The following is a 17,550-nucleotide window of genomic DNA, read 5'->3' as shown; positions in this document are numbered from 1 at the left end:
CACCTGAGCCAGCCACTGATTGATTGATTGATTGATTGATTGATTGATTGATTGATTGATTGATTGATTGATTGATTGATGCAGCACAACAGTCAAATAGTGGAGTGGAGTAGGGGAACAGCAAACAGCCAATAAAGCAGCCCGCCCGCTCGCCTGCCCGCCACAATGGACCTACCTGTGTACACTAGATGGATGTGATGGAATGTACTGTCGTCCCTACATTTCAAGAAGAAGTAAGAATTGCAGTTGCAACAAAGCCTTGCTTGCCTACAAAGAGAGCAGCAATTTGGATTTGTTACTATGTTACCTAGAAGAATAACAAACTGTGCAAGGATGGAGGTTGTAGGAGCAAGGAGAAGTTGTCTGTAAAGTTGGTGGATGCCTATTTTCCATTTTGCAGTCCCTTGTCTCCCTCTTGTGGCCTCCTGGAGGCAACTAGCTGTGCAAAAAAAAGACAGCCTGGCGGCCGGCTGTTGCAGTGTTGCCCTCTCAGGCAACACTGAGTGACTGACTGAGCCTCACCGTCTTATATAAAGTTCAGACGGAACTTTGCACGTGTCATAGTGGAGCCCTCAGGATTCCAGAGCCAGCTTTCTGACATCATAATGGGGCCTCAGAGATAAAAGCCTGGGCCCAGGCAGTGTTGGTCAGTGCTGCTCAGCAGGCAGCACTGGACTGGACTGGATTACAGCTGATACAAGGTGTGAAGGAACAAGGGGTGGCTGTGGGCATGCACTTGCTGCCGCTGCCAGTGTTTATCTGCATGGCAGCAGGGCATTTGGGCGTTGCCAGGAAGGCGTTTTTATGTAGATTCCTCCTCTTTCAGCACTGCATTGTGGTGCAAGCAAAAGAAGCAAATCCTGTCTGGCTTCCTCTCCGGCCTTTATTCACCTCCCGTGTAGCTGTGAGTGTGTGAGCCTGCAGGGCCCCATGGAATTGCCTAGAAGTAGGCTGAATCGCTGCAAGGGCTGAACAGCAGTATCGGGCAGGCTCGGGCAACGCGCGGCCCGTTCGGGTTATCGCTTCTCGGCCTTTTGGCTAAGATCAAGTGTAGTATCTGTTCTTATCAGTTTAATATCTGATACGTCCCCTATCTGGGGACCATATATTAAATGGATTTTTAGAACAGGGAGATGGAAATAGAGCTTGCTCTGTCCACTCCACGCATTGACCTGGTATTGCAGTATTTCCAGGACCGGTGCACCCTTTCCTTATGTGTTGACTAAAAGCAGATTCCAAAAGTGTTTTTTGTCTTTGCTATTGTTTCTGTCTTTCTGAAGGGATCTCCCCTTTTAATCCCATTATTTCAACACCTGTTGGACAATGCATGAGTGATAATGAGCTCATTGATTAAATGCAATTAATGAATAGATTGCCACCTCTTGTTGTGTGTCGTCTGTGTTTCTGTGTTTCCGGCATTTCACATTGGAACACCTCATTCACCTTCCTTGTCTTCTCTCCGCCCTCCCTTTTAGGTAAGTTAAAGAGCTGCACCTGAGCCAGCCACTGATTGATTGATTGATTGATTGATTGATTGATTGATTGATTGATTGATTGATTGATTGATTGATGCAGCACAACAGTCAAATAGTGGAGTGGAGTAGGGGAACAGCAAACAGCCAATAAAGCAGCCCGCCCGCTCGCCTGCCCGCCACAATGGACCTACCTGTGTACACTAGATGGATGTGATGGAATGTACTGTCGTCCCTACATTTCAAGAAGAAGTAAGAATTGCAGTTGCAACAAAGCCTTGCTTGCCTACAAAGAGAGCAGCAATTTAGATTTGTTACTATGTTACCTAGAAGAATAACAAACTGTGCAAGGATGGAGGTTGTAGGAGCAAGGAGAAGTTGTCTGTAAAGTTGGTGGATGCCTATTTTCCATTTTGCAGTCCCTTGTCTCCCTCTTGTGGCCTCCTGGAGGCAACTAGCTGTGCAAAAAAAAGACAGCCTGGCGGCCGGCTGTTGCAGTGTTGCCCTCTCAGGCAACACTGAGTGACTGACTGAGCCTCACCGTCTTATATAAAGTTCAGACGGAACTTTGCACGTGTCATAGTGGAGCCCTCAGGATTCCAGAGCCAGCTTTCTGACATCATAATGGGGCCTCAGAGATAAAAGCCTGGGCCCAGGCAGTGTTGGTCAGTGCTGCTCAGCAGGCAGCACTGGACTGGACTGGATTACAGCTGATACAAGGTGTGAAGGAACAAGGGGTGGCTGTGGGCATGCACTTGCTGCCGCTGCCAGTGTTTATCTGCATGGCAGCAGGGCATTTGGGCGTTGCCAGGAAGGCGTTTTTATGTAGATTCCTCCTCTTTCAGCACTGCATTGTGGTGCAAGCAAAAGAAGCAAATCCTGTCTGGCTTCCTCTCCGGCCTTTATTCACCTCCCGTGTAGCTGTGAGTGTGTGAGCCTGCAGGGCCCCATGGAATTGCCTAGAAGTAGGCTGAATCGCTGCAAGGGCTGAACAGCAGTATCGGGCAGGCTCGGGCAACGCGCGGCCCGTTCGGGTTATCGCTTCTCGGCCTTTTGGCTAAGATCAAGTGTAGTATCTGTTCTTATCAGTTTAATATCTGATACGTCCCCTATCTGGGGACCATATATTAAATGGATTTTTAGAACAGGGAGATGGAAATAGAGCTTGCTCTGTCCACTCCACGCATTGACCTGGTATTGCAGTATTTCCAGGACCGGTGCACCCTTTCCTTATGTGTTGACTAAAAGCAGATTCCAAAAGTGTTTTTTGTCTTTGCTATTGTTTCTGTCTTTCTGAAGGGATCTCCCCTTTTAATCCCATTATTTCAACACCTGTTGGACAATGCATGAGTGATAATGAGCTCATTGATTAAATGCAATTAATGAATAGATTGCCACCTCTTGTTGTGTGTCGTCTGTGTTTCTGTGTTTCCGGCATTTCACATTGGAACACCTCATTCACCTTCCTTGTCTTCTCTCCGCCCTCCCTTTTAGGTAAGTTAAAGAGCTGCACCTGAGCCAGCCACTGATTGATTGATTGATTGATTGATTGATTGATTGATTGATTGATTGATTGATTGATTGATTGATGCAGCACAACAGTCAAATAGTGGAGTGGAGTAGGGGAACAGCAAACAGCCAATAAAGCAGCCCGCCCGCTCGCCTGCCCGCCACAATGGACCTACCTGTGTACACTAGATGGATGTGATGGAATGTACTGTCGTCCCTACATTTCAAGAAGAAGTAAGAATTGCAGTTGCAACAAAGCCTTGTTTGCCTACAAAGAGAGCAGCAATTTGGATTTGTTACTATGTTACCTAGAAGAATAACAAACTGTGCAAGGATGGAGGTTGTAGGAGCAAGGAGAAGTTGTCTGTAAAGTTGGTGGATGCCTATTTTCCATTTTGCAGTCCCTTGTCTCCCTCTTGTGGCCTCCTGGAGGCAACTAGCTGTGCAAAAAAAAGACAGCCTGGCGGCCGGCTGTTGCAGTGTTGCCCTCTCAGGCAACACTGAGTGACTGACTGAGCCTCACCGTCTTATATAAAGTTCAGACGGAACTTTGCACGTGTCATAGTGGAGCCCTCAGGATTCCAGAGCCAGCTTTCTGACATCATAATGGGGCCTCAGAGATAAAAGCCTGGGCCCAGGCAGTGTTGGTCAGTGCTGCTCAGCAGGCAGCACTGGACTGGACTGGATTACAGCTGATACAAGGTGTGAAGGAACAAGGGGTGGCTGTGGGCATGCACTTGCTGCCGCTGCCAGTGTTTATCTGCATGGCAGCAGGGCATTTGGGCGTTGCCAGGAAGGCGTTTTTATGTAGATTCCTCCTCTTTCAGCACTGCATTGTGGTGCAAGCAAAAGAAGCAAATCCTGTCTGGCTTCCTCTCCGGCCTTTATTCACCTCCCGTGTAGCTGTGAGTGTGTGAGCCTGCAGGGCCCCATGGAATTGCCTAGAAGTAGGCTGAATCGCTGCAAGGGCTGAACAGCAGTATCGGGCAGGCTCGGGCAACGCGCGGCCCGTTCGGGTTATCGCTTCTCGGCCTTTTGGCTAAGATCAAGTGTAGTATCTGTTCTTATCAGTTTAATATCTGATACGTCCCCTATCTGGGGACCATATATTAAATGGATTTTTAGAACAGGGAGATGGAAATAGAGCTTGCTCTGTCCACTCCACGCATTGACCTGGTATTGCAGTATTTCCAGGACCGGTGCACCCTTTCCTTATGTGTTGACTAAAAGCAGATTCCAAAAGTGTTTTTTGTCTTTGCTATTGTTTCTGTCTTTCTGAAGGGATCTCCCCTTTTAATCCCATTATTTCAACACCTGTTGGACAATGCATGAGTGATAATGAGCTCATTGATTAAATGCAATTAATGAATAGATTGCCACCTCTTGTTGTGTGTCGTCTGTGTTTCTGTGTTTCCGGCATTTCACATTGGAACACCTCATTCACCTTCCTTGTCTTCTCTCCGCCCTCCCTTTTAGGTAAGTTAAAGAGCTGCACCTGAGCCAGCCACTGATTGATTGATTGATTGATTGATTGATTGATTGATTGATTGATTGATGCAGCACAACAGTCAAATAGTGGAGTGGAGTAGGGGAACAGCAAACAGCCAATAAAGCAGCCCGCCCGCTCGCCTGCCCGCCACAATGGACCTACCTGTGTACACTAGATGGATGTGATGGAATGTACTGTCGTCCCTACATTTCAAGAAGAAGTAAGAATTGCAGTTGCAACAAAGCCTTGCTTGCCTACAAAGAGAGCAGCAATTTGGATTTGTTACTATGTTACCTAGAAGAATAACAAACTGTGCAAGGATGGAGGTTGTAGGAGCAAGGAGAAGTTGTCTGTAAAGTTTGTGGATGCCTATTTTCCATTTTGCAGTCCCTTGTCTCCCTCTTGTGGCCTCCTGGAGGCAACTAGCTGTGCAAAAAAAAGACAGCCTGGCGGCCGGCTGTTGCAGTGTTGCCCTCTCAGGCAACACTGAGTGACTGACTGAGCCTCACCGTCTTATATAAAGTTCAGACGGAACTTTGCACGTGTCATAGTGGAGCCCTCAGGATTCCAGAGCCAGCTTTCTGACATCATAATGGGGCCTCAGAGATAAAAGCCTGGGCCCAGGCAGTGTTGGTCAGTGCTGCTCAGCAGGCAGCACTGGACTGGACTGGATTACAGCTGATACAAGGTGTGAAGGAACAAGGGGTGGCTGTGGGCATGCACTTGCTGCCGCTGCCAGTGTTTATCTGCATGGCAGCAGGGCATTTGGGCGTTGCCAGGAAGGCGTTTTTATGTAGATTCCTCCTCTTTCAGCACTGCATTGTGGTGCAAGCAAAAGAAGCAAATCCTGTCTGGCTTCCTCTCCGGCCTTTATTCACCTCCCGTGTAGCTGTGAGTGTGTGAGCCTGCAGGGCCCCATGGAATTGCCTAGAAGTAGGCTGAATCGCTGCAAGGGCTGAACAGCAGTATCGGGCAGGCTCGGGCAACGCGCGGCCCGTTCGGGTTATCGCTTCTCGGCCTTTTGGCTAAGATCAAGTGTAGTATCTGTTCTTATCAGTTTAATATCTGATACGTCCCCTATCTGGGGACCATATATTAAATGGATTTTTAGAACAGGGAGATGGAAATAGAGCTTGCTCTGTCCACTCCACGCATTGACCTGGTATTGCAGTATTTCCAGGACCGGTGCACGCTTTCCTTATGTGTTGACTAAAAGCAGATTCCAAAAGTGTTTTTTGTCTTTGCTATTGTTTCTGTCTTTCTGAAGGGATCTCCCCTTTTAATCCCATTATTTCAACACCTGTTGGACAATGCATGAGTGATAATGAGCTCATTGATTAAATGCAATTAATGAATAGATTGCCACCTCTTGTTGTGTGTCGTCTGTGTTTCTGTGTTTCCGGCATTTCACATTGGAACACCTCATTCACCTTCCTTGTCTTCTCTCCGCCCTCCCTTTTAGGTAAGTTAAAGAGCTGCACCTGAGCCAGCCACTGATTGATTGATTGATTGATTGATTGATTGATTGATTGATTGATTGATTGATTGATTGATTGATGCAGCACAACAGTCAAATAGTGGAGTGGAGTAGGGGAACAGCAAACAGCCAATAAAGCAGCCCGCCCGCTCGCCTGCCCGCCACAATGGACCTACCTGTGTACACTAGATGGATGTGATGGAATGTACTGTCGTCCCTACATTTCAAGAAGAAGTAAGAATTGCAGTTGCAACAAAGCCTTGCTTGCCTACAAAGAGAGCAGCAATTTGGATTTGTTACTATGTTACCTAGAAGAATAACAAACTGTGCAAGGATGGAGGTTGTAGGAGCAAGGAGAAGTTGTCTGTAAAGTTGGTGGATGCCTATTTTCCATTTTGCAGTCCCTTGTCTCCCTCTTGTGGCCTCCTGGAGGCAACTAGCTGTGCAAAAAAAAGACAGCCTGGCGGCCGGCTGTTGCAGTGTTGCCCTCTCAGGCAACACTGAGTGACTGACTGAGCCTCACCGTCTTATATAAAGTTCAGACGGAACTTTGCACGTGTCATAGTGGAGCCCTCAGGATTCCAGAGCCAGCTTTCTGACATCATAATGGGGCCTCAGAGATAAAAGCCTGGGCCCAGGCAGTGTTGGTCAGTGCTGCTCAGCAGGCAGCACTGGACTGGACTGGATTACAGCTGATACAAGGTGTGAAGGAACAAGGGGTGGCTGTGGGCATGCACTTGCTGCCGCTGCCAGTGTTTATCTGCATGGCAGCAGGGCATTTGGGCGTTGCCAGGAAGGCGTTTTTATGTAGATTCCTCCTCTTTCAGCACTGCATTGTGGTGCAAGCAAAAGAAGCAAATCCTGTCTGGCTTCCTCTCCGGCCTTTATTCACCTCCCGTGTAGCTGTGAGTGTGTGAGCCTGCAGGGCCCCATGGAATTGCCTAGAAGTAGGCTGAATCGCTGCAAGGGCTGAACAGCAGTATCGGGCAGGCTCGGGCAACGCGCGGCCCGTTCGGGTTATCGCTTCTCGGCCTTTTGGCTAAGATCAAGTGTAGTATCTGTTCTTATCAGTTTAATATCTGATACGTCCCCTATCTGGGGACCATATATTAAATGGATTTTTAGAACAGGGAGATGGAAATAGAGCTTGCTCTGTCCACTCCACGCATTGACCTGGTATTGCAGTATTTCCAGGACCGGTGCACCCTTTCCTTATGTGTTGACTAAAAGCAGATTCCAAAAGTGTTTTTTGTCTTTGCTATTGTTTCTGTCTTTCTGAAGGGATCTCCCCTTTTAATCCCATTATTTCAACACCTGTTGGACAATGCATGAGTGATAATGAGCTCATTGATTAAATGCAATTAATGAATAGATTGCCACCTCTTGTTGTGTGTCGTCTGTGTTTCTGTGTTTCCGGCATTTCACATTGGAACACCTCATTCACCTTCCTTGTCTTCTCTCCGCCCTCCCTTTTAGGTAAGTTAAAGAGCTGCACCTGAGCCAGCCACTGATTGATTGATTGATTGATTGATTGATTGATGCAGCACAACAGTCAAATAGTGGAGTGGAGTAGGGGAACAGCAAACAGCCAATAAAGCAGCCCGCCCGCTCGCCTGCCCGCCACAATGGACCTACCTGTGTACACTAGATGGATGTGATGGAATGTACTGTCGTCCCTACATTTCAAGAAGAAGTAAGAATTGCAGTTGCAACAAAGCCTTGCTTGCCTACAAAGAGAGCAGCAATTTGGATTTGTTACTATGTTACCTAGAAGAATAACAAACTGTGCAAGGATGGAGGTTGTAGGAGCAAGGAGAAGTTGTCTGTAAAGTTGGTGGATGCCTATTTTCCATTTTGCAGTCCCTTGTCTCCCTCTTGTGGCCTCCTGGAGGCAACTAGCTGTGCAAAAAAAAGACAGCCTGGCGGCCGGCTGTTGCAGTGTTGCCCTCTCAGGCAACACTGAGTGACTGACTGAGCCTCACCGTCTTATATAAAGTTCAGACGGAACTTTGCACGTGTCATAGTGGAGCCCTCAGGATTCCAGAGCCAGCTTTCTGACATCATAATGGGGCCTCAGAGATAAAAGCCTGGGCCCAGGCAGTGTTGGTCAGTGCTGCTCAGCAGGCAGCACTGGACTGGACTGGATTACAGCTGATACAAGGTGTGAAGGAACAAGGGGTGGCTGTGGGCATGCACTTGCTGCCGCTGCCAGTGTTTATCTGCATGGCAGCAGGGCATTTGGGCGTTGCCAGGAAGGCGTTTTTATGTAGATTCCTCCTCTTTCAGCACTGCATTGTGGTGCAAGCAAAAGAAGCAAATCCTGTCTGGCTTCCTCTCCGGCCTTTATTCACCTCCCGTGTAGCTGTGAGTGTGTGAGCCTGCAGGGCCCCATGGAATTGCCTAGAAGTAGGCTGAATCGCTGCAAGGGCTGAACAGCAGTATCGGGCAGGCTCGGGCAACGCGCGGCCCGTTCGGGTTATCGCTTCTCGGCCTTTTGGCTAAGATCAAGTGTAGTATCTGTTCTTATCAGTTTAATATCTGATACGTCCCCTATCTGGGGACCATATATTAAATGGATTTTTAGAACAGGGAGATGGAAATAGAGCTTGCTCTGTCCACTCCACGCATTGACCTGGTATTGCAGTATTTCCAGGACCGGTGCACCCTTTCCTTATGTGTTGACTAAAAGCAGATTCCAAAAGTGTTTTTTGTCTTTGCTATTGTTTCTGTCTTTCTGAAGGGATCTCCCCTTTTAATCCCATTATTTCAACACCTGTTGGACAATGCATGAGTGATAATGAGCTCATTGATTAAATGCAATTAATGAATAGATTGCCACCTCTTGTTGTGTGTCGTCTGTGTTTCTGTGTTTCCGGCATTTCACATTGGAACACCTCATTCACCTTCCTTGTCTTCTCTCCGCCCTCCCTTTTAGGTAAGTTAAAGAGCTGCACCTGAGCCAGCCACTGATTGATTGATTGATTGATTGATTGATTGATTGATTGATTGATGCAGCACAACAGTCAAATAGTGGAGTGGAGTAGGGGAACAGCAAACAGCCAATAAAGCAGCCCGCCCGCTCGCCTGCCCGCCACAATGGACCTACCTGTGTACACTAGATGGATGTGATGGAATGTACTGTCGTCCCTACATTTCAAGAAGAAGTAAGAATTGCAGTTGCAACAAAGCCTTGCTTGCCTACAAAGAGAGCAGCAATTTGGATTTGTTACTATGTTACCTAGAAGAATAACAAACTGTGCAAGGATGGAGGTTGTAGGAGCAAGGAGAAGTTGTCTGTAAAGTTGGTGGATGCCTATTTTCCATTTTGCAGTCCCTTGTCTCCCTCTTGTGGCCTCCTGGAGGCAACTAGCTGTGCAAAAAAAAGACAGCCTGGCGGCCGGCTGTTGCAGTGTTGCCCTCTCAGGCAACACTGAGTGACTGACTGAGCCTCACCGTCTTATATAAAGTTCAGACGGAACTTTGCACGTGTCATAGTGGAGCCCTCAGGATTCCAGAGCCAGCTTTCTGACATCATAATGGGGCCTCAGAGATAAAAGCCTGGGCTCAGGCAGTGTTGGTCAGTGCTGCTCAGCAGGCAGCACTGGACTGGACTGGATTACAGCTGATACAAGGTGTGAAGGAACAAGGGGTGGGTGGCTGTGGGCATGCACTTGCTGCCGCTGCCAGTGTTTATCTGCATGGCAGCAGGGCATTTGGGCGTTGCCAGGAAGGCGTTTTTATGTAGATTCCTCCTCTTTCAGCACTGCATTGTGGTGCAAGCAAAAGAAGCAAATCCTGTCTGGCTTCCTCTCCGGCCTTTATTCACCTCCCGTGTAGCTGTGAGTGTGTGAGCCTGCAGGGCCCCATGGAATTGCCTAGAAGTAGGCTGAATCGCTGCAAGGGCTGAACAGCAGTATCGGGCAGGCTCGGGCAACGCGCGGCCCGTTCGGGTTATCGCTTCTCGGCCTTTTGGCTAAGATCAAGTGTAGTATCTGTTCTTATCAGTTTAATATCTGATACGTCCCCTATCTGGGGACCATATATTAAATGGATTTTTAGAACAGGGAGATGGAAATAGAGCTTGCTCTGTCCACTCCACGCATTGACCTGGTATTGCAGTATTTCCAGGACCGGTGCACCCTTTCCTTATGTGTTGACTAAAAGCAGATTCCAAAAGTGTTTTTTGTCTTTGCTATTGTTTCTGTCTTTCTGAAGGGATCTCCCCTTTTAATCCCATTATTTCAACACCTGTTGGACAATGCATGAGTGATAATGAGCTCATTGATTAAATGCAATTAATGAATAGATTGCCACCTCTTGTTGTGTGTCGTCTGTGTTTCTGTGTTTCCGGCATTTCACATTGGAACACCTCATTCACCTTCCTTGTCTTCTCTCCGCCCTCCCTTTTAGGTAAGTTAAAGAGCTGCACCTGAGCCAGCCACTGATTGATTGATTGATTGATTGATTGATTGATTGATTGATTGATTGATTGATTGATTGATTGATGCAGCACAACAGTCAAATAGTGGAGTGGAGTAGGGGAACAGCAAACAGCCAATAAAGCAGCCCGCCCTCTCGCCTGCCCGCCACAATGGACCTACCTGTGTACACTAGATGGATGTGATGGAATGTACTGTCGTCCCTACATTTCAAGAAGAAGTAAGAATTGCAGTTGCAACAAAGCCTTGCTTGCCTACAAAGAGAGCAGCAATTTGGATTTGTTACTATGTTACCTAGAAGAATAACAAACTGTGCAAGGATGGAGGTTGTAGGAGCAAGGAGAAGTTGTCTGTAAAGTTGGTGGATGCCTATTTTCCATTTTGCAGTCCCTTGTCTCCCTCTTGTGGCCTCCTGGAGGCAACTAGCTGTGCAAAAAAAAGACAGCCTGGCGGCCGGCTGTTGCAGTGTTGCCCTCTCAGGCAACACTGAGTGACTGACTGAGCCTCACCGTCTTATATAAAGTTCAGACGGAACTTTGCACGTGTCATAGTGGAGCCCTCAGGATTCCAGAGCCAGCTTTCTGACATCATAATGGGGCCTCAGAGATAAAAGCCTGGGCCCAGGCAGTGTTGGTCAGTGCTGCTCAGCAGGCAGCACTGGACTGGACTGGATTACAGCTGATACAAGGTGTGAAGGAACAAGGGGTGGCTGTGGGCATGCACTTGCTGCCGCTGCCAGTGTTTATCTGCATGGCAGCAGGGCATTTGGGCGTTGCCAGGAAGGCGTTTTTATGTAGATTCCTCCTCTTTCAGCACTGCATTGTGGTGCAAGCAAAAGAAGCAAATCCTGTCTGGCTTCCTCTCCGGCCTTTATTCACCTCCCGTGTAGCTGTGAGTGTGTGAGCCTGCAGGGCCCCATGGAATTGCCTAGAAGTAGGCTGAATCGCTGCAAGGGCTGAACAGCAGTATCGGGCAGGCTCGGGCAACGCGCGGCCCGTTCGGGTTATCGCTTCTCGGCCTTTTGGCTAAGATCAAGTGTAGTATCTGTTCTTATCAGTTTAATATCTGATACGTCCCCTATCTGGGGACCATATATTAAATGGATTTTTAGAACAGGGAGATGGAAATAGAGCTTGCTCTGTCCACTCCACGCATTGACCTGGTATTGCAGTATTTCCAGGACCGGTGCACCCTTTCCTTATGTGTTGACTAAAAGCAGATTCCAAAAGTGTTTTTTGTCTTTGCTATTGTTTCTGTCTTTCTGAAGGGATCTCCCCTTTTAATCCCATTATTTCAACACCTGTTGGACAATGCATGAGTGATAATGAGCTCATTGATTAAATGCAATTAATGAATAGATTGCCACCTCTTGTTGTGTGTCGTCTGTGTTTCTGTGTTTCCGGCATTTCACATTGGAACACCTCATTCACCTTCCTTGTCTTCTCTCCGCCCTCCCTTTTAGGTAAGTTAAAGAGCTGCACCTGAGCCAGCCACTGATTGATTGATTGATTGATTGATTGATTGATTGATTGATTGATTGATTGATTGATGCAGCACAACAGTCAAATAGTGGAGTGGAGTAGGGGAACAGCAAACAGCCAATAAAGCAGCCCGCCCGCTCGCCTGCCCGCCACAATGGACCTACCTGTGTACACTAGATGGATGTGATGGAATGTACTGTCGTCCCTACATTTCAAGAAGAAGTAAGAATTGCAGTTGCAACAAAGCCTTGCTTGCCTACAAAGAGAGCAGCAATTTGGATTTGTTACTATGTTACCTAGAAGAATAACAAACTGTGCAAGGATGGAGGTTGTAGGAGCAAGGAGAAGTTGTCTGTAAAGTTGGTGGATGCCTATTTTCCATTTTGCAGTCCCTTGTCTCCCTCTTGTGGCCTCCTGGAGGCAACTAGCTGTGCAAAAAAAAGACAGCCTGGCGGCCGGCTGTTGCAGTGTTGCCCTCTCAGGCAACACTGAGTGACTGACTGAGCCTCACCGTCTTATATAAAGTTCAGACGGAACTTTGCACGTGTCATAGTGGAGCCCTCAGGATTCCAGAGCCAGCTTTCTGACATCATAATGGGGCCTCAGAGATAAAAGCCTGGGCCCAGGCAGTGTTGGTCAGTGCTGCTCAGCAGGCAGCACTGGACTGGACTGGATTACAGCTGATACAAGGTGTGAAGGAACAAGGGGTGGCTGTGGGCATGCACTTGCTGCCGCTGCCAGTGTTTATCTGCATGGCAGCAGGGCATTTGGGCGTTGCCAGGAAGGCGTTTTTATGTAGATTCCTCCTCTTTCAGCACTGCATTGTGGTGCAAGCAAAAGAAGCAAATCCTGTCTGGCTTCCTCTCCGGCCTTTATTCACCTCCCGTGTAGCTGTGAGTGTGTGAGCCTGCAGGGCCCCATGGAATTGCCTAGAAGTAGGCTGAATCGCTGCAAGGGCTGAACAGCAGTATCGGGCAGGCTCGGGCAACGCGCGGCCCGTTCGGGTTATCGCTTCTCGGCCTTTTGGCTAAGATCAAGTGTAGTATCTGTTCTTATCAGTTTAATATCTGATACGTCCCCTATCTGGGGACCATATATTAAATGGATTTTTAGAACAGGGAGATGGAAATAGAGCTTGCTCTGTCCACTCCACGCATTGACCTGGTATTGCAGTATTTCCAGGACCGGTGCACCCTTTCCTTATGTGTTGACTAAAAGCAGATTCCAAAAGTGTTTTTTGTCTTTGCTATTGTTTCTGTCTTTCTGAAGGGATCTCCCCTTTTAATCCCATTATTTCAACACCTGTTGGACAATGCATGAGTGATAATGAGCTCATTGATTAAATGCAATTAATGAATAGATTGCCACCTCTTGTTGTGTGTCGTCTGTGTTTCTGTGTTTCCGGCATTTCACATTGGAACACCTCATTCACCTTCCTTGTCTTCTCTCCGCCCTCCCTTTTAGGTAAGTTAAAGAGCTGCACCTGAGCCAGCCACTGATTGATTGATTGATTGATTGATTGATTGATTGATTGATTGATTGATTTATTGATTGATTGATGCAGCACAACAGTCAAATAGTGGAGTGGAGTAGGGGAACAGCAAACAGCCAATAAAGCAGCCCGCCCGCTCGCCTGCCCGCCACAATGGACCTACCTGTGTACACTAGATGGATGTGATGGAATGTACTGTCGTCCCTACATTTCAAGAAGAAGTAAGAATTGCAGTTGCAACAAAGCCTTGCTTGCCTACAAAGAGAGCAGCAATTTGGATTTGTTACTATGTTACCTAGAAGAATAACAAACTGTGCAAGGATGGAGGTTGTAGGAGCAAGGAGAAGTTGTCTGTAAAGTTGGTGGATGCCTATTTTCCATTTTGCAGTCCCTTGTCTCCCTCTTGTGGCCTCCTGGAGGCAACTAGCTGTGCAAAAAAAAGACAGCCTGGCGGCCGGCTGTTGCAGTGTTGCCCTCTCAGGCAACACTGAGTGACTGACTGAGCCTCACCGTCTTATATAAAGTTCAGACGGAACTTTGCACGTGTCATAGTGGAGCCCTCAGGATTCCAGAGCCAGCTTTCTGACATCATAATGGGGCCTCAGAGATAAAAGCCTGGGCCCAGGCAGTGTTGGTCAGTGCTGCTCAGCAGGCAGCACTGGACTGGACTGGATTACAGCTGATACAAGGTGTGAAGGAACAAGGGGTGGCTGTGGGCATGCACTTGCTGCCGCTGCCAGTGTTTATCTGCATGGCAGCAGGGCATTTGGGCGTTGCCAGGAAGGCGTTTTTATGTAGATTCCTCCTCTTTCAGCACTGCATTGTGGTGCAAGCAAAAGAAGCAAATCCTGTCTGGCTTCCTCTCCGGCCTTTATTCACCTCCCGTGTAGCTGTGAGTGTGTGAGCCTGCAGGGCCCCATGGAATTGCCTAGAAGTAGGCTGAATCGCTGCAAGGGCTGAACAGCAGTATCGGGCAGGCTCGGGCAACGCGCGGCCCGTTCGGGTTATCGCTTCTCGGCCTTTTGGCTAAGATCAAGTGTAGTATCTGTTCTTATCAGTTTAATATCTGATACATCCCCTATCTGGGGACCATATATTAAATGGATTTTTAGAACAGGGAGATGGAAATAGAGCTTGCTCTGTCCACTCCACGCATTGACCTGGTATTGCAGTATTTCCAGGACCGGTGCACCCTTTCCTTATGTGTTGACTAAAAGCAGATTCCAAAAGTGTTTTTTGTCTTTGCTATTGTTTCTGTCTTTCTGAAGGGATCTCCCCTTTTAATCCCATTATTTCAACACCTGTTGGACAATGCATGAGTGATAATGAGCTCATTGATTAAATGCAATTAATGAATAGATTGCCACCTCTTGTTGTGTGTCGTCTGTGTTTCTGTGTTTCCGGCATTTCACATTGGAACACCTCATTCACCTTCCTTGTCTTCTCTCCGCCCTCCCTTTTAGGTAAGTTAAAGAGCTGCACCTGAGCCAGCCACTGATTGATTGATTGATTGATTGATTGATTGATTGATTGATTGATTGATTGATTGATGCAGCACAACAGTCAAATAGTGGAGTGGAGTAGGGGAACAGCAAACAGCCAATAAAGCAGCCCGCCCGCTCGCCTGCCCGCCACAATGGACCTACCTGTGTACACTAGATGGATGTGATGGAATGTACTGTCGTCCCTACATTTCAAGAAGAAGTAAGAATTGCAGTTGCAACAAAGCCTTGCTTGCCTACAAAGAGAGCAGCAATTTGGATTTGTTACTATGTTACCTAGAAGAATAACAAACTGTGCAAGGATGGAGGTTGTAGGAGCAAGGAGAAGTTGTCTGTAAAGTTGGTGGATGCCTATTTTCCATTTTGCCGTCACTTGTCTCCCTCTTGTGGCCTCCTGGAGGCAACTAGCTGTGCAAAAAAAAGACAGCCTGGCGGCCGGCTGTTGCAGTGTTGCCCTCTCAGGCAACACTGAGTGACTGACTGAGCCTCACCGTCTTATATAAAGTTCAGACGGAACTTTGCACGTGTCATAGTGGAGCCCTCAGGATTCCAGAGCCAGCTTTCTGACATCATAATGGGGCCTCAGAGATAAAAGCCTGGGCCCAGGCAGTGTTGGTCAGTGCTGCTCAGCAGGCAGCACTGGACTGGACTGGATTACAGCTGATACAAGGTGTGAAGGAACAAGGGGTGGCTGTGGGCATGCACTTGCTGCCGCTGCCAGTGTTTATCTGCATGGCAGCAGGGCATTTGGGCGTTGCCAGGAAGGCGTTTTTATGTAGATTCCTCCTCTTTCAGCACTGCATTGTGGTGCAAGCAAAAGAAGCAAATCCTGTCTGGCTTCCTCTCCGGCCTTTATTCACCTCCCGTGTAGCTGTGAGTGTGTGAGCCTGCAGGGCCCCATGGAATTGCCTAGAAGTAGGCTGAATCGCTGCAAGGGCTGAACAGCAGTATCGGGCAGGCTCGGGCAACGCGCGGCCCGTTCGGGTTATCGCTTCTCGGCCTTTTGGCTAAGATCAAGTGTAGTATCTGTTCTTATCAGTTTAATATCTGATACGTCCCCTATCTGGGGACCATATATTAAATGGATTTTTAGAACAGGGAGATGGAAATAGAGCTTGCTCTGTCCACTCCACGCATTGACCTGGTATTGCAGTATTTCCAGGACCGGTGCACCCTTTCCTTATGTGTTGACTAAAAGCAGATTCCAAAAGTGTTTTTTGTCTTTGCTATTGTTTCTGTCTTTCTGAAGGGATCTCCCCTTTTAATCCCATTATTTCAACACCTGTTGGACAATGCATGAGTGATAATGAGCTCATTGATTAAATGCAATTAATGAATAGATTGCCACCTCTTGTTGTCTGTCGTCTGTGTTTCTGTGTTTCCGGCATTTCACATTGGAACACCTCATTCACCTTCCTTGTCTTCTCTCCGCCCTCCCTTTTAGGTAAGTTAAAGAGCTGCACCTGAGCCAGCCACTGATTGATTGATTGATTGATTGATTGATTGATTAATTGATTGATTGATTGATTGATTGATTGATGCAGCACAACAGTCAAATAGTGGAGTGGAGTAGGGGAACAGCAAACAGCCAATAAAGCAGCCCGCCCGCTCGCCTGCCCGCCACAATGGACCTACCTGTGTACACTAGATGGATGTGATGGAATGTACTGTCGTCCCTACATTTCAAGAAGAAGTAAGAATTGCAGTTGCAACAAAGCCTTGCTTGCCTACAAAGAGAGCAGCAATTTGGATTTGTTACTATGTTACCTAGAAGAATAACAAACTGTGCAAGGATGGAGGTTGTAGGAGCAAGGAGAAGTTGTCTGTAAAGTTGGTGGATGCCTATTTTCCATTTTGCAGTCCCTTGTCTCCCTCTTGTGGCCTCCTGGAGGCAACTAGCTGTGCAAAAAAAAGACAGCCTGGCGGCCGGCTGTTGCAGTGTTGCCCTCTCAGGCAACACTGAGTGACTGACTGAGCCTCACCGTCTTATATAAAGTTCAGACGGAACTTTGCACGTGTCATAGTGGAGCCCTCAGGATTCCAGAGCCAGCTTTCTGACATCATAATGGGGCCTCAGAGATAAAAGCCTGGGCCCAGGCAGTGTTGGTCAGTGCTGCTCAGCAGGCAGCACTGGACTGGACTGGATTACAGCTGATACAAGGTGTGAAGGAACAAGGGGTGGCTGTGGGCATGCACTTGCTGCCGCTGCCAGTGTTTATCTGCATGGCAGCAGGGCATTTGGGCGTTGCCAGGAAGGCGTTTTTATGTAGATTCCTCCTCTTTCAGCACTGCATTGTGGTGCAAGCAAAAGAAGCAAATCCTGTCTGGCTTCCTCTCCGGCCTTTATTCACCTCCCGTGTAGCTGTGAGTGTGTGAGCCTGCAGGGCCCCATGGAATTGCCTAGAAGTAGGCTGAATCGCTGCAAGGGCTGAACAGCAGTATCGGGCAGGCTCGGGCAACGCGCGGCCCGTTCGGGTTATCGCTTCTCGGCCTTTTGGCTAAGATCAAGTGTAGTATCTGTTCTTATCAGTTTAATATCTGATACGTCCCCTATCTGGGGACCATATATTAAATGGATTTTTAGAACAGGGAGATGGAAATAGAGCTTGCTCTGTCCACTCCACGCATTGACCTGGTATTGCAGTATTTCCAGGACCGGTGCACCCTTTCCTTATGTGTTGACTAAAAG

The 17,550-nt window shown here is 47.8% G+C and overlaps 12 non-coding genes across 12 annotated transcripts; all 12 read left to right on the top strand.

Moving 5' to 3' along the window:
* Positions 1 to 1,018: 1,018 nt before the first annotated feature.
* Positions 1,019 to 1,209, top strand: LOC142690435 (U2 spliceosomal RNA). The gene has a single exon (XR_012859208.1). It is a non-coding gene; the product is annotated as a U2 spliceosomal RNA (small nuclear RNA).
* Positions 1,210 to 2,509: 1,300 nt separating this feature from the next.
* LOC142690434 (U2 spliceosomal RNA) lies at positions 2,510 to 2,700 on the top strand. The gene has a single exon (XR_012859207.1). It is a non-coding gene; the product is annotated as a U2 spliceosomal RNA (small nuclear RNA).
* A 1,300-nt stretch (positions 2,701 to 4,000) lies between these two features.
* On the top strand, positions 4,001 to 4,191 carry LOC142690431 (U2 spliceosomal RNA). Its single transcript, XR_012859205.1, has one exon. It is a non-coding gene; the product is annotated as a U2 spliceosomal RNA (small nuclear RNA).
* A 1,284-nt stretch (positions 4,192 to 5,475) lies between these two features.
* LOC142690527 (U2 spliceosomal RNA) lies at positions 5,476 to 5,666 on the top strand. The gene has a single exon (XR_012859292.1). It is a non-coding gene; the product is annotated as a U2 spliceosomal RNA (small nuclear RNA).
* A 1,300-nt stretch (positions 5,667 to 6,966) lies between these two features.
* Positions 6,967 to 7,157, top strand: LOC142690430 (U2 spliceosomal RNA). Its single transcript, XR_012859204.1, has one exon. It is a non-coding gene; the product is annotated as a U2 spliceosomal RNA (small nuclear RNA).
* Positions 7,158 to 8,425: 1,268 nt separating this feature from the next.
* On the top strand, positions 8,426 to 8,616 carry LOC142690429 (U2 spliceosomal RNA). Its single transcript, XR_012859203.1, has one exon. It is a non-coding gene; the product is annotated as a U2 spliceosomal RNA (small nuclear RNA).
* Positions 8,617 to 9,900: 1,284 nt separating this feature from the next.
* On the top strand, positions 9,901 to 10,091 carry LOC142690428 (U2 spliceosomal RNA). Its single transcript, XR_012859202.1, has one exon. It is a non-coding gene; the product is annotated as a U2 spliceosomal RNA (small nuclear RNA).
* Positions 10,092 to 11,391: 1,300 nt separating this feature from the next.
* Positions 11,392 to 11,582, top strand: LOC142690427 (U2 spliceosomal RNA). The gene has a single exon (XR_012859201.1). It is a non-coding gene; the product is annotated as a U2 spliceosomal RNA (small nuclear RNA).
* Positions 11,583 to 12,874: 1,292 nt separating this feature from the next.
* LOC142690426 (U2 spliceosomal RNA) lies at positions 12,875 to 13,065 on the top strand. Its single transcript, XR_012859200.1, has one exon. It is a non-coding gene; the product is annotated as a U2 spliceosomal RNA (small nuclear RNA).
* A 1,300-nt stretch (positions 13,066 to 14,365) lies between these two features.
* On the top strand, positions 14,366 to 14,556 carry LOC142690534 (U2 spliceosomal RNA). Its single transcript, XR_012859298.1, has one exon. It is a non-coding gene; the product is annotated as a U2 spliceosomal RNA (small nuclear RNA).
* A 1,292-nt stretch (positions 14,557 to 15,848) lies between these two features.
* On the top strand, positions 15,849 to 16,039 carry LOC142690425 (U2 spliceosomal RNA). The gene has a single exon (XR_012859199.1). It is a non-coding gene; the product is annotated as a U2 spliceosomal RNA (small nuclear RNA).
* A 1,300-nt stretch (positions 16,040 to 17,339) lies between these two features.
* On the top strand, positions 17,340 to 17,530 carry LOC142690424 (U2 spliceosomal RNA). The gene has a single exon (XR_012859198.1). It is a non-coding gene; the product is annotated as a U2 spliceosomal RNA (small nuclear RNA).
* Positions 17,531 to 17,550: the final 20 nt, after the last annotated feature.

The sequence above is a fragment of the Rhinoderma darwinii genome, assembly GCF_050947455.1.
Source record: "Rhinoderma darwinii isolate aRhiDar2 chromosome 5 unlocalized genomic scaffold, aRhiDar2.hap1 SUPER_5_unloc_34, whole genome shotgun sequence".
In the NCBI taxonomy this organism is placed as follows: Eukaryota; Metazoa; Chordata; class Amphibia; order Anura; family Rhinodermatidae; genus Rhinoderma; species Rhinoderma darwinii.
Note: the sequence above shows the minus strand (reverse complement) of the source record. Positions and strands in the feature narration are given on the sequence as shown.